Here is a 16,406-nt window from a genome sequence, read left to right on the forward strand (position 1 = left end):
CTAACTGATAACATCTTCATAGAATCTATTTACAAACAGAGTCACATTCATAAGTACAGGGGTTTGAACTTCAACTTATGTTTGTGAGGGACACAATTCAATCCGTAACAGGTGAGAACCCTGCTTTATATGTATTTGAATTAAACTTTCAATGATTTGTTCTGAAATCAGTATTCTTGGTCCATTGGGAGCGAGTTCAGATGTCATCTGATAGGTATAACTTAAAATTACACATTCGAAAGGTTTGCCTATTTTGGAGGTCATGATTTAAAAAAAGAGAATTTCTACACATTTAAATTCTCCCCAATCAGGTTATACTTTTGGGATTTTTTTCCCCTGAAGACCTGGGTCTGTAAATCCTATTTTTACATGGGTGATTATTCTTGTAGCATCTCTGGAGATGCAGACTCTACTCTCCGAATTATGATTAAGGTTCCAATGAATTTAATGATGGAAGTGTCACCCTTTGAGATGCATCAATTAAATGACTCAACAATATTTTTTGTACTTCAAATGGAAATAAAATGTCCAAAGGTTCTTACATTACCCCAGAGAGTGCTTACCTGTGTGAGTATTTACATGACTGACTGGTAGTTTTAGGAATTGAAATGCTGGAGCCAAAACGTAATGAAATATTAAAATGAAATTATTCTCCATCCTTCACGCATACCAAAGTTTAACTATGTTGTAAGAAGTCAGGCCAGTATAACAGATTGAGCATCAAAATGTTGTAAGGGCTACTTCACTTCTAAACCACAAAATGCAAAATATTTCCCTAAACTATTCACAGTTTTCTCTTTCACAAAATTTACTTTTTATTTTTTTAACCTCATACAACTTAAGTAACATTTGATTTTTTAGAACAAATTATGCCAGGATTGGGGTTTTTGAATCTCTTTGTTTATAATGAAGATTCGGAATTCTTTTGGAGGACCTTTTTTTTAAATAATTTTTATTGTGCTTTAAGTGAAAGATTACAAATCAAGTCAGTCTCTCACATATAAACTTATGCACACCTTACTACATACTTCCAATTACTCTCTGCCTAATGAGACAGCCCGCTCTCTCCTTCCAGTCTCTCTTTTCGTGACCATTTTGCCAGCTTCTAACCCCCTCTACTGTCCCATCTCCCTTAAAGACAGGAGGTGTCAACCTAGTCTCAAGTGTCCAACTGATGCAAGTAGCTCGCTCCTCATCAGCATCTCTCTCCAAACCATTGTCCAGTTCAATCCATGTCTGATGGGTTGGCTTTGGGAATGGTTCCTGTCCTGGGCCTACAGAAGGTTTGGGGACCATGACCACTGGGGCCCTTCTAGTCTCAGTCAGACCATTAAGTCTGGTCTTTTTATAAGAATTTGGAGTCTGCATCCCACTGAATCCCTCAGGGGTTCTCTGTTGTGTTCCCTGTCAGGGCAGTCATCTGTTGTGGCCCGGCACCATCTAATTCTTCTGGTCTCAAGAACATGTAGTCCCTAGTTCATGCAGCCCTTTCTGTCTATTGAGGTTGTAATTACCTTGTGTGCTTGCTGTTCTTCATTCTCCTTTGGTCCAGGTAGGTTGAGACTCACTGATGCATTTTAGATGGCCGCTTGCTAACATTTAAGACCCCAGACGCCATACTTCAAAGTGGGATGCAGAATGTTTTCTTAATAGATTTTATTATGCCAATTGACTTAGATGTCCCCTGAAATCATGGTCCCCAAACCTCTGCCCCTGCTTCACTGACCTTCGAAGCATTCAGTTTATTCAGGAAACTTCTTTGCTTTTCGTTTAGTCCAGTTGTGCTGACCTCCTTTGTATTAAGTGTTGTCCTTCCCTTCATCTAAAATAGTTCTTATCAACTAATTAGTAAATATCCCTCTCCCATCCTCCCTCCCTCCTCACTCTCATGATCACAAAAGAATGTGTTCTTCTCAGTTTAAACCATTGCTCAACATCTTATAATAGTGGTCTTATACAATATTGTCCTCTTGCAACTGACTAATTTCATTCAGTGTAATGTCTTCCAGGTTTCTCCATGTTATGAAATGTTTCACAGATTCCTCACTGTTCTTTATTGTTGATTAGTATTCTGTTGTGTGAATATACCATAATTTATTTATCCATTTGTCCACTGTCGGGCACCTTGGTTGCTTCCATCTTTTTGCTATTGTAGACAGTGCTGCAATAAACATGGGTGTGCATATATCTGTTCGTGTAAAGGCTCTTATTTCTCTAGGGTATATTCTGAGGAGTGGGATTTCTGGATCGTATGATAGTCCTATTTCTAGCTTTTTAAGAAAGTGACAGATGGATTTCCAAAGTGGTTGTACCGTTTTACATTTCCACCAGCAGTGTAGAAGTGTTCCAATCTCTTCACAGCCTCTGCAACATTTATCCTTTTGTGTTTTTTGGATTAATGCCAGACTTTTTTGAGTGAGATGGAATCTCATTGTAGTTTTGATTTGCATTTCTGTAATGGCTAATAATTGAGAAATCTTCCTCATGTATCTGTTAGCCACCTGAATGTCTTCTTTAGTGAAGTGCCTGTTCATATTCTTTGCCCAATTTTTAATTGGGTTGTTTGTCTTTTTGTGGTTGAGTTTTAGCAGAATCATGTAGATTTTAGAGATCAGGCACTGGTTGGAGGTGTCATAGTTGAAAATTTTTTCCCAGTCTGTAGGTGGTCTTTTTACTCTTTTATTGAAGTCTTTAGATGAATGTAGGTGTTTGATTTTTAGATGCTCCCAGTGATCTGGCTTCTCTTCGGCATTTTTAGTAGTGTTTTGTATTCTGTTTATGTCTTTTATTAGGGGCCCTAATGTTGTCCCTATTTTTTCTTCCATGATCTTTATCGTTTTAGACTTCATGTTTAGGTCTTTGGTCCATTTGGAGTTTTTCTGCGTGGTGTGAGGTATGGGTCCTGTTTCATTTTTTTGCAGATGGATATCCATTTATGCCATCACCATTTGTTAAAAAGGCTATCTTTTCAACAATTAACTGACACTGGGCCTTTGTCAAATATCAGCTGCTCCTATGTGGATGGATTTATATCTGGATTCTCAATTGTGTTCCATTGGTCTATGTGCCTGTTGTTGTACCAATACCAGGCTGTTTTGACTACTGTGGCAGTATAATAAGTTCTAAAATCAGGTAGAGTGAGGCCTCCCACTTTGTTCTTCTTTTTCGGAAATGCTTTACTTATCCGAGGCTTCTTTCCCTTCCATATGAAGGTGGTGATTTGTTTCTCCATCACATTAAAAAATGTCATTGGCATTTGGATTGGAATTGCATTAAATGTATCGATGGCTTTTTGTAGAATAGACATTTTTACTATGCTAAGTCTTCCTATCCATGAGCAAGGTTTGTTTTCCCACTTATGTAGGTCCCTTTTGGTTTCTTGCAGTAGTACCTTGAAGTTTTCTTTGTTTGGGTCTTCTACATCTTTGGTAAGACTTATTCCTAAGTGTTTTACCTTCTTAGAGGCTACTGTGAATGGTATTGATTTGGTGATTTCCTCTTTGATGTTCTTTTTGTTGATGTAGAGGAATCCAACTGATTTTTTTATGTTTATCTTGTTACCTAATACTCTGCTGAACTCTTCTATTGGTTTCAGTAGTTTTCTGGAGATTTCCGTAGGGTTTTCTGTGTCTAAGATCATGTCGTCTGCAAATAGAGATAATTTTACTTCTTCCTTCCCAGTTTGGATGCCTTTTATTTCTTTATCCAGCCTAACTGCTCTGTCTAGGACCTCCAACACAGTGTTGAATAAGAGTGGTGATAAAGGGCATCTTTGTCTGGTTCCTATTCTCAAGGCAAATGCTTTCATGGTCCCACTATTTAGGATGATGTTGTCTGTTGACTTTGTATAAATGCCCTTTATTATGTTGAGGAATTTTCCTTCTGTTCCTATTTTGCTGAGGGTTTTTATCATGAATGGGTGCTGGACTTTGTCAAATGCCTTTTCTGCATCAATTGATGAGATCATGTGGTTTTTGTCTTTTGTTTTATTTATATGGTGGATTACATTAATTATTTTTCTAATGTTGAACCAACCTTCAATACTTGGTATAAATCCCACTTGGCCGTGGTGGATTATTTTTTTGATATGTTGTTGAGTTGTATTGGCTAGAATTTTGTTGAGGATTTTTGCATCTATGTTCATGAGGGATATAGGTCTGTAATTTTCTTTTTTTGTGCTGTCTTTAGCTGGTTTTGGTATCAGGGATATGGTGGCTTCATAGCATGAGCTAGGGAGTATTCCGTCCTTTTCTCTGCTTTGAAACACCTTTAGTAGTAGTGGTGTTAACTCTTCTCTGAAAGTTTGGTAGAACTCTGCAGTGAAGCCGTCCGGGCCAGGGCTTTTTTTTGTTGGGAGTTTTTTGATTACCTTTTCAATCTCTGCTTTCATTATGGGTCTCTTTAGTTGTTCTACTTCTGATTGTGTTAGTTTAGGTAGGTAGTGTGTTTCTAGGAATTCATCCATTTCTTTTAGGTTTTCAAATTTGTTAGAGTACAATTTTTTGTTGTAATCCGATATGATTCTTTTAATTTCTTTTGGGTCTGTTGTGATATGGCCCATCTCTTTTCTTATTTGGGTTTTTTGTTTCCTTTCCTGTATTTCTTTAGTCAGTCTGGCCAAGGGTTTATCAATTTTGTTACTTTTTTCAAAGAACCAGCTTTTGGCTTTGTTAATTCTTTCAATTGTTTTTCTGTTCTCTAATTCATTTAGTTCAGCTCTAATTTACATTATTTGTTTTCTTCTGGTGCCTGATGGATTCTTTTGTTGCTCACTTTATATTTGTTCAGGTTGTCGGGACAGTTCTCTGATTTTGGCTCTTTCTTCTTTATGTATGTATGCATTTATTGAAATAAATCGACCTTTGAACACTGATTTCGCTGTGTCCCAGAGATTTTGATAGGAAGTGTTTTCAGTCGCGTTGCATTCTATGAATTTCTTTATTCCTAGAGGACATTTTTGATATTTGTGTTAGAAGTCCCAGTAATTTAAAAGGTAACAATTTTATGAAAGGTTGAGACAGACTTCCTGAAGCATGGAAAGTTTGGCCACAGAGAAACATTTTTAGTTCAGGTGATGGTACATGTACTATCTTACTGTCTGTGTTCACAGAGATTGCATCAGTGTATGAGGCTGTTATCTTTTAAGACATGGGAGAAGGAAGAACAATCCAGAACTTGGACTGAGTGACTGTTTCATTATGCAGGAAACTCAGGAAGTGTTTTTACACCTAAGAGTCTTCACTAGGGTTTATATTATGCAAGAGTACATTGGTAGTGTGATTTGGAAAATTGTAGTCCTCTAAAAGTTCTCCAGAGTTATTTTGATAATCAGACATGTTAGAGAAACTTTGTGGTCTATAAAAAATATGGGGATTGACTTAATTTTGTAATATCCTTTTGGATATTTTCATACTGTACATATATAGAGTATATTTACCTCCTGTAACATCAATATTTTTAGAAACTAGTTTAAAGGGTAAGTATGTGGGAGTTATTTTAATGGACAGAGATTTGCAAATCTCATATAGGATCAACAGAAGTGCTCTGTAATCTGTTAATAATTAAAGTATAATGTAAATCTTTAAACCTCGAATGAGTGACTTTCAAAGACCTTAGATGATACTTACGAAAGCAGGTTTTTACTTCAATTCACAGGAGTGATAGGTTGGGTAAGAAGAGGACTGAAATTGTTCAGTAGACTTACCAAATAGAAGGTGTTTTTATAAAGAAGAGCACAGAATTGGGTTGTGTGCTTGAAATAGATGTGGAGTAGATGGATTAATATTTTAAACAATGGAGATAGAAAAATAGAGAGGAAAATAATGACTGCAGGAAATGGAGGAGACAATTACAGGAGAACTATTTTAAGAGTGATAAAGTGATGGCATGTAGTGCACACACAGAGATTTTGGTCATAGAAATAGAAAATTCATGCATTGTAAAGAAGAGGTCCAGCAGAATTATCATGTCAGATATTGAAGCAAATGTCACTAGGGATTTCAAGTGTAACTGGATATCATTACTAGGATTATTTTAAGAGAAATCAGGGTTGGTTAATATTGAAAATATTTATGATATAGTTTGTGTGTGTGCCTGTGTGTGTGTGTGTGTGTGTGTGTGTGCCGTCTTCTTTTTCATTTTTCCCTTGGAATCTCTTCTCTCATCTTTTTCACTCCTGCACACACATCACTAGCAAAAAAGTAAATCATTTACAACAAAAATTGTATCTTTCCATGTTTTATTCATGCTCACATTTTTTTATAATAGTATTGTTCATAATTTTATGCTTATTTCTTTGTTGTTCAACAGTACCTTGTCAGCAACAATTTTTAAAATTATGAAATATGACCATTGTGGATTTCAGTTATTAGTTAAAAAGGTTCTGCCATTCGTAGAATGCAGAAAAATAAATCTCATTTATTAACATGAGGGTGAATATTAAGTAAATCTTCCTTTATTTTATATTAAAACTTATTCTATTTAGATTTTATTTTATAAAAATAATATAAATAGTATTAATTATATATACAGAATTTTATTTTCTACCAGATGTGACAATTTAGTGTGGTAACCTAATTATTTCATAATCTTCTCTTTTCCCCTAAGTTTCTAATTACTTGTTTGTCTTTCATTATTTGATAAGATTATTGAAGTTATGGACCATATTTTAATCAGCCTTATATTCCTAACATATTGTACAGTGTTGAAACATAATAAGTCATAACAAATAAGTCCTATTTGTTGAATGAATAAATAAATTATCTGGAGATTTCATAAAGTGACTAGTTGCCATTATATTTACAGGTAAATTTGTCCTGAACTCTGAAATAAGGACACACAGAAGAACATATGGAACAATGGAACAATGTGACTGAATTTGTCCTCTTGGGGTTCACTCACAGTCTCCAGGGTCAGAAAATATTTTTTGTTGTGTTCTTGCTCATGTACATTGTGACAATGGTGGGCAACCTAATTTTTGGCGTGACTGTTATGGTCAGCCCAACACTGGATTCCCTTATGCGCTCCTTTCTTAATTACTTATCATTAATGGATGCTGTTTATTTACTACAGTTACCCCAAATAAGATTATAGACTTACTCTATGAGAAGAAAACCATTTCTTTTCAAGGTTGCCTGACCCAGCTTTTTGCAGAACACTTATTTGGTGGTTCTGATATTTTATTTCTGGTGGTCGCGGCCTACGATTGATACTTGGCTATCTGTAGACCCCTGCATTATATGATGATCATGAACCAACAGGTGCATATTCTACTGCTGCTGGTGACCTGGGTTGGAGGTTTTGTGCATGCTATAGCTCACCTTCTCTTTGTTTACCATCTTCCCTTCTCTGGTCCCAATGTCATTGACCATTTCTGTTGTGACATGTATCTCTTATTAAAACTTGCCTGCACTAATACCTATGTCATTAGTCTCACTGTGATTGCCGATGATGGGGCAATATGTGTGGTCATTTTTATGCTGTTACTCATCTCCTATGGAGTCATTATGCAGTCCCTGAAGAACCTTAATCAGGAAGGGAGGCACAAAGCCTTATCCATGTGTGGCTCCCACATTACTGTGGTGGTCCTCTTCTTTGTCCCTTGTATTTTTCTGTATGTGAAACCTCTTTCCACCTTGCCCACTGATAAATTCTTGACTGTGTTTTGCACTGTTTTCACCCCTATGTTGAATCCTTTAATCTATACTCTGAGAAATGCGGAGATGAAAAATGCCATGAAGAAGCTCTCAATCAGAAAAAGAAAATGAGGTGACAGGCAAATGCATCACCTACTTTCAATAAAGAACTGTCCCTTCCAGGAAAACAAAACAAAACAAAACGCTGAAATCCTTTGCCATCCTGTTGATTATAGGAAAGTTGTATGTAATTATTTAATCGTGGTAAATATTTCCTCAAGTCATCATGTTTGTGTCTGATGAAAAACATATATTGGGATATCTCCAGTGATAAATTTTGTTGAAAATATATTTTTAAGATTTTCTTTTCCTCAGAAAATATGCATACTTTTTTTGGTGTAGATTAGTTCTATTGAGTCTATAGATTTATGTTGTATGTGATGACTTATGCTACAGCTAATGCCATAAATTTATTTTAGTTGATAGAAGATTCTCTAATTTCTCTTTCTTAAATTAATCTAATCCTTTTTTTCAAAATTAATAGCGGTCATTACAGATTTCTGAAAAATACTTTTTGAAATATGAAAATCTTTCCCTTCACCCCATACAGAGATAGCTCATGTTACTTAGAAGCTTATATATTTATTTTTGTATCTGCGAAATATTTCAAATATGTAGTTTCACTTATATTGGCTAGTATGTTAAGGTTTATGAGAAATAATGCTTCCGAATTCTAAATTAACCATAAGGAGGCTAAACATACAAAAAAGAATGTGAGTGAACAAGACAGGTAGGCCGAAAAATGACTCAATCTTGCTTCTTTTCCCAGTTGGTTAATCATCTCCTCATGTGGAGCAGCTTTGTTCGGTGTTGTATTTTCATAAAGATGACGCATTCATCTTTCAAGGTCATTTAAAATTATCTGATGAAGACTTTGTTGTTTTTGAATATCTCATCTCCTTCATAGTATTTCATGGCCTTCTAAAAGGTCTTAAACCAAAAAAAAGCAAACCTGTTGCCGATTTCAACTCACAGCGACCCTGTAGGACAGAGTAGAATTGCCTAATACCGTTTCCAAGGAGTGCCTGGTGGAATCAAACTGCTGACCTTTTGGTTAACAGCTGTAGCTCTTAACCACTATGCCACCAGGGTTTCCAAAAGGACCCACACCCTGCCTTTCATATGGACAATTAGCAAAATCCATAATCAATGAACTTCAAATATACAGTCCACATCTTGACACTGGATTATCTTTCATCATGTCATTATCAAGAAAGGTGCTGACCATTCATGCTGTTTTCGCCCTCACGTCTCTTCCTAGTGGAACGCAGATTATTAGGTAATAAAGAGATCGGAATATATTGTTTTATTTGACAGAGGCCTCATTCATTACATCTTTGTGAACATTTCTCTTTGGACTCATGCTTAAAATATTATCTGCCCTTGTAATAGTAGGAAACTTGTGGTCAAAGGCTCTCATGGTCCCTGCCCCCCCGTTTAGTGTTATTTCACGAGGGCTAATGTGTTGGGGTGTTGGGTCCATTACACTGGTAAAGCATTCTGTATGCTTGACTTTGTATCCTGGTATTTATCTACAGTATTATTACACTGCTATTTTTTATACCATTTCAACCCTTCCTAAGCATAACACTATTCATCAAATAATATTAAACATTTGGTTGTTCTGAGTTAGTATAACTAAATGCTCAGCTTTTGGCTATCTAGTCAATTTTCAAATTTGTATAGTTATATCAAGTGATGAGATAAAAATTCTAGTTAATTGCCTATTTATGTTCACTGATTTATAAGTTACCTGAAGGCAGATAATTATTTTTGTGCTCTCTGTTTCTTGTACAATGTCTGGGATAAAGAATTCACCTCAAAAACTTTGTAAATTACTTGTATTCTTGAATTCTCAACCTATTGGAGTTAGAATTTTTACTGAGGAATTTTGATGAACTTTTTGTGTATTAAATACATGTACCACTTTTCTTTGATATTTGCTATAAATGTTTACTGTACCATGTTTTTCATATTATAATTACGGGCTTTTTTATATACAAATGTTATATTTAAGAACTCTTTTGCTTTTTGATTTCTTCATTTACATATACTTGGAGAATTCCATTCACTCTCATTGACTTTATACACTTTAACCTTTTTTTTCTGTCCTGTAAATAACTTTTGAAATAATTCTGCTTTCAACCATCTAGAATTTATCTTCGTTTGTGGTGAAGAAACCTAAACCTGTTTTCTCCAAATGAGTAAAATATTCTGACATCATAGTTTATTAATTATTTTCAGTACTAACTTAATCTTTTTTCTGTTAATATGTCATTTCATACATCTAAAATTGTCAATCTTTTCTTCTACTTTTTTTTTCTTTTGGCTTATTTCTCTGGCACTAACACACACTATTTCAGTAATCACATATTTTCAACATTATTTATAGCTGGTCAAAAAAAGAAAGAAAGAAAGAAAGAAACCAAATCCGTTACCATCAAGTCTGTTCTGATTCATAGTCACCCTATAGCTGCCCTGTAGGGTTTCCAAGGAGCAGCTGGTGGATTCGAAGTGCCGACTTTTTAGTTAGCAGCAAAGCTCTTTAACCACTAAGCCACATGATTCTATTAGAGAACTCTCTTTGGAAAACAAAGAATTTTGTTTTTCTTTCGGGAGGTGAATGTTACATCATTCATATCACTCAACAACAGCAATGGAAATCTTGCCAGAGGCTCCATTTTGTTCTGAAAATTATACCTGTATGATAGACTTCCCCTGAGCCACATTCTTTGCCGTATATCTGTATGTAGTATTTTTTTTTTATTAAAGTGTTTTGTTATGCTGTTCAGTCTTTTAGTGAATGACCCTCTGACATCACCCATGGACTAAAGGGCACTCATGATTTGATCTTCTTGTGTCTCTGTGAAAGCCCAATGACCTTCCAGTAGTAGTCTTTCAAATAACGTGCATCTTGTCACTGTATCAGGGAATTTTTGAATCCCACCTCTTAGTGTTCACCACTGGGTGGCAGTATTCGGCTTCTGCCAGTGTCACCGTCTGCATATGTTTATATAATAGACATTTCCAGAGTTGTCTGAGCACTAGGATTACGGCTTTCTAATGAAAAGCCAAACAAAGAAAAAAGACCAAAGAAGAATTGATACATCTGAATTGTGGTGTTAGCAAAGGATATTTAACATACTATGGACTGCCTGAAGATTGTAATGAATTAACATACTTTGAGTATGATCATGTCTAAGTTTTTATCTCACAGAACTGTGATAGTATGCTAAGTCAATCCTTAAAGAAAAATGTAAATATTATTCACTTCTTTCCACAAATAACATTTTGCTAATTCTAAAAGCTCATTTGGAAGCAGAACAATATGGAAATTGCATCAAATTTTGAAAAAGCAATGAACTGTTGCTGATAATATGACAGATTCTAATGTTGTAAAAATCAAAATCAAGTGATACTGCTCAGAAAACACACTCATAAATGTAAGCTAACCTAAATTCGAGGTGTTTCAGATAGGATGCTTCTAGTTACAAATGACAGAAAACTCAACTGAAGCCTTTTTCAAATATAAAGATATTTATTAATTGGCCATCATATCCATAAACTTCAAGGTTATGACAAGGTTCAGGGTGAGTTGATAAAGTATATCAATTTTGTGTAAAGGAGCCGTGCATGCAAGTAAAATTTCAGCTTATGCAAAGTTAAGTAACAGTTTGAAGTCTTAGTCAAGTTGAGTCTTGGTACAAATGAAAACAAAGTGATTAAGTTAAGAGACATCCTCCTGGATCAGGAGTTAAATCTTCATGTTGTGACTATTCATGAAAGCAATTGTTGACTGTGTTTGAGAAATAGATCTTTAAGGTTCCAGCTGACCTAGATTCAGGCTTAGATCAACAACATTTGCTCTAATCCAGAAGTGCGGAACTGTGATTATCTGCCTTTTCAAGAAATGGACAGTAAATTTCAATAAGTTACCTAGCCCCAAGGTTCTCTGCCTCTGAGCCACAGGGGTTTTTGGTATTAGACCCTCTAATAGTCAGAGTAAGGCCTTCCTCTGCTAGGAATATGGTTAGGCAAGAGAATCTGGGGCTTGTTCTTCCTTCATTTTGGAATAAATATTATTTACTCTATCTAAAGACTTACTAATATAAAACTCATAACTTATTATTCACTTTATATTAAAATTTTCACATCACAGACTTTTCTAATCACTTGGTCATCTGCTACTTTTTCTTGGCAAGACCCAAGTCTTTTTCCTCTAGGGATGTCTCGGGGAGAAAAGTGTCCAGGAGCGGTAATTTCATTTGACTTTGTTCCAAATATTCTAACAAACTAATTTACAAGGAACTTGCATTGTCTTTCACTTAAAACAGTGATGAGGTAAAAAGCCACACACTACCTCTGCACATATAAATGGAATAATTATTTCCTGACAGAATGACCCAAGAGATTACTTAAAACTCAAATTCCTGTCCAGGCTGGAGACACTCTCTTTAACTGGCATCTAATCCTGTAGATGTTCTCTTGTTATATTTTCCATTGATACGTACCTCCCATTGCTTTTAGGAATTTATGGAAGGCCACGATTTGGAGAGATATAGGGGCATTCTTCTAATGAGGAAAGAAATGGTCTTTGGATATGGTTTTTGAATGACTGAATTGCTGAAAAGTTCTGCTTCTATTTGTGAGAAGCTCTGTCATTGGCATTTCCGGGAAGTTAAATCGCAGTGTTTGCCTTGTTTGGTACAGATTTAATGACTAGAGATATGAGTGTTACTCTAAAACCTCAGTTAAAACAAAGTAATTTTTGCTTACTTCATCAAAATTGATTAAAAAGAGAAAATTTCAATAAACTAAACTGAGTGATTTTTTCCCTTTTTTTCATTTGTGTCACTAAATAACAGTCTTGGCCAGGTTAATTTCCATTAATTTGCCCAGTATCTACAGTCAGGTACTCACAGCATCTTCATTGTTCTTCCCGCACATTTTCCCAACAGGTGAGAACGTTCGACTGTTTATTATTATTTTTAAATATCTTCATGTTCCAGTCATCCACATACACACTTCTACAGCTACCTGAAAAAAAAAATGATATGATGGGCAGCTTGTGTGAAAGTATGAAAAGTGTAACCACTTGGAACTATTTCTAGATCCACTGATCACCCACAAGTTGCCATGTGTTCTGTGATTGCAGATAAATGCATGAGGTATCTACAGTTACTCTCAAGGAAAGAAGCCCTGATTTTCAGGACCAAGGACAAGAACCAAGAGGTGAGTTTTTGAGACATCTGACAGAGGACACTTATTAAAAATTTACATGATATATTGAAATAGAGCTAATTCCTTAAATATATTTCATTTATATTAATTTTGAGTTTGTAAAATTAAGCAAGAAAAACACAGAAATAAACCAGAACATACACAGTCCATTTTGCTTTAGTATTTTATCCTGATAGATGTTTACTATCCTTTTACCAGGTAGCAAAAGAAGTACGTTATGCATTACGAGTAAGTCAATAGGTTTGTCATCTTGGTTCATAGGATATGTGATATGTTAATAATGATTTATAATTAATTTAGATATATTTGAACTAAATAAAAAATCCAAACCCACTGCTGTCGAGTCAAGTGGATTCCAACTCATAGGGAAGAACTGCCCCATTGGGTTTCCAGGGAGCAGCTGGTGGATTCAAACTGCTGACCTTTTGGTTAGCAGCCATGTTCTTCACCACCAAGGCTCCGTATTTAAACTAGAAAATTTTAAACTGTGTATTATATCAAGTGTGTCAAGGTGTAAAGAGAAAATGCCTGTTATGCCTGGAAATGTGATATGTGCTTTTAAGTGTGAATATTTTAAAATTATGATAACTTTATACTGTGTGTCCTTTTTGTGTGTATACAAAATTATGACAATAACCATATATATATATATATATCTTTTTTATATATACAAAAAGAAAGCAACGATCATGAAGTACCTTGCCTACTGTCACTTGGAGAGACTTATAAAACTGTAATTGTAATGTACTATAGAGGTTATTTTTGTTACTATGGTATTTTAATTTCTCTTTGTAAAATGCCATGTTCTTATAAAAATAAGTTAAAGGATTTTTTTTCTATAAAGGTGTAAACTTAGTGGTTTAAGTTGAAAGCTTAGTAATTCTTTTAGTTTGTATAATATCAAAAATTTGAGGAATGAAACTATAGTGGATACTTTACATACTGATTGTTTTACATGGAAATAATTTAACTGGCCAATAGAATATTTATTTCAGTGCAATCCAGCATTGATTATTACTAAGATTAAGGACACTAGACCTTGCAGAAAATAAGTAGTTAAAAAACAATTAGATATAAACTATCTTTACCATTATGTTCTCCAACAGCTGTGCCTTTATTAGTCTACAGCTTCAAAAAATGATTGAACTCCTGAGTCACTTGGACATACAGAGTGCTCATTTCATCTGGTTTCTAAAAGAAAGCTCAGAATTCTTCTGCACATGTTCTTTCCCCTCAACCAAATCAATACAAATGAAATCAGCTTGTCTACATTTGAGGTTTAGTAATTCAGTGATTTTCTGTAACAATGAATAATCCTAAAGATTGTGTTTGAATCTACATATGTACTATTCTCTCTTGATTTTGTCTTCAACTATAAGTGCTAGGAACTCTGAGGATTCAATGTTCTTTTTTTTTCCCTTTGGATTTTCTTTTCTTTTTCTTCTTTTCCTTCCTTTCCTTTGTCTTTCCTCTCTCCTTCTCTCTTCTCCTCCCATCACCTCTCTTGTCCTCTTGACTTTTTTTTTCTTTTTGTCTCTTCTCCCGTTTCCCCTTCTTTTACTTTCATTTCCCTTTCTTTTTTATTCTTTATTTTCTAGGATGGGCTCTGTGTTTATACCTGATGGCTTCCCAAGAAGAGTAAGTTCAGCAAGCCTCAGATGTTGGCCTTTCAGCTCTCCTTCACTAGAAGAAATCATTCTGAGGATTTCTTAAGAAAGCTATCCCCACTTAACACATTAATATCCCTATTACTTGTGTATATTAATTTCTTAAATATAATTTATCTGCTTCCTGATTTGGTTCTTCTTTTCTTTCATTTTCTACTCTTTAGGCCTCCATCTGATGCATGGGTACAAGTTTTTCCTTTTTTCTGCTTAACTTCCACCAATATACACACCGTGACAGGTCGATATTACCAAACATATACGATAAAATAGATAACTCTTATAATGTACAATTTATCCTATGTCCAAAATTGTGTGCTTGTAAAATTCTTTTTATAAGTAATATTCTTATTACTAATGTGACGAAGATCCAGATGATTTGTTCTGATCGAATGTCCGTAGAGAAACATTCAAGAACAATAATAAAAAGCTATTATTTATTGATCCTTTATCAGCATCCAGGGAGTGTTCTAGGCACTTTACATGTAAACAAACACACACAAAAACTTAAGAGATAGGTACGATTGGTTCTCCCATTCACTAATTACGAAACTGAGGCACAAAGAGGTTTATGAAGTTGCTCAGGGTCACCGGGATATTAATTGGTGAAGGGGAAATTCCTACACAGACAGTGTTGCTCTGTAGTGCACATTAGTCATCCCTGTGCTGTGCTCTCTCCTCAAGGAAGCCCTGGGCTGTACAAAGGTGCACACTGAGTGAGAAACCTTACCCAATATTTGGTCACAGTAATGATCCAATTCCAACACTGGCTAGCATTTTTAAAGTAACGTCGACGAGCTTGGAGATTGTTGTTTAATTCCAAGTATACAAATAGAAGTACCCAGCAGAATAAAATAAGATGGGCTTTCACTGATAGTATCATTTATCATAGAATGTTGGTCTAGGAAGGATTCTAAGATCATCTTGTTTAAACCTTTTATTTTCCAATGAGTAAATTGAGACAGACTTGTGACTAAATTTAGAAAATGACTAAAGCTCATACTTTCTTACACTGTTTGGGTTTTTCCTTTGAGTATGTTCCTTTTTGGAATCTTGTCAGTGAAGTTCTTAAATTTGACCACACTCATTGCCTAAGAAGCATTATATACAAAACCCCATTCCACTGTCTTCTACCTTTCTTTACAGTGTCTATTTTCTCCCCCATCACTGCCCAGCTTACCCCCAATTGGTATGAAAATAGTGGCTGCTAAGGTACTAGTTGGTAATTGTTATGTGTCAGTTAACTTCAGTTCAAAAATATTTGCTTAAAATATGGATCATATTGTAAGGGGACTCACCACAAATGCTACCAACTTAAAGTGCTGACTGTATGTCAGTAGAGTGTAGAAGTGTGTTAAGCGTTGTGGGATAAGCAAAGAGGAAATAGAAAAGATTATGGATGCTTAAGAAAAGAGCAATCTATACCCAAATAATTGCTACAGGGAATAGTGTGCTAAATAATTTTATAGTGATCTGATACATTTCAAAGTCCAGGCTCTTCAGATTTAGTGAGAGATTCATAAAGACTGAACAACCTTTGAGGCAGGAAGGCCCACACTTCTCATAGTGGAATGTCATAATATGTATGACATATTCCTGAAGAGGGGTTATTTTTGGTGCTATTATTTGGTTTTATATAGATTACACTGTAAAGGTACTCATCATAAATATTATCAACTCTAAGTACTGATTCTACTTCAATTTATTAATTTAGAGTTTATCTTCACCACCAGAGAATAAGTTTCTTTAAAGCAGAAACCCTTTCCCTCTTTGTCATTGCTAACGTCTGTACCAAGCACGGTCATGT

The 16,406-nt window shown here is 35.1% G+C and overlaps 1 pseudogene; it reads left to right on the forward strand.

Moving 5' to 3' along the window:
* The first annotated feature begins 6,625 nt into the window (after positions 1-6,625).
* Positions 6,626-8,929, forward strand: LOC135229423 (olfactory receptor 4A15-like; annotated as a pseudogene).
* Positions 8,930-16,406: the final 7,477 nt, after the last annotated feature.

Source organism: Loxodonta africana, unplaced genomic scaffold, assembly GCF_030014295.1.
Source record: "Loxodonta africana isolate mLoxAfr1 unplaced genomic scaffold, mLoxAfr1.hap2 scaffold_29, whole genome shotgun sequence".
NCBI lineage: Eukaryota > Metazoa > Chordata > Mammalia > Proboscidea > Elephantidae > Loxodonta > Loxodonta africana.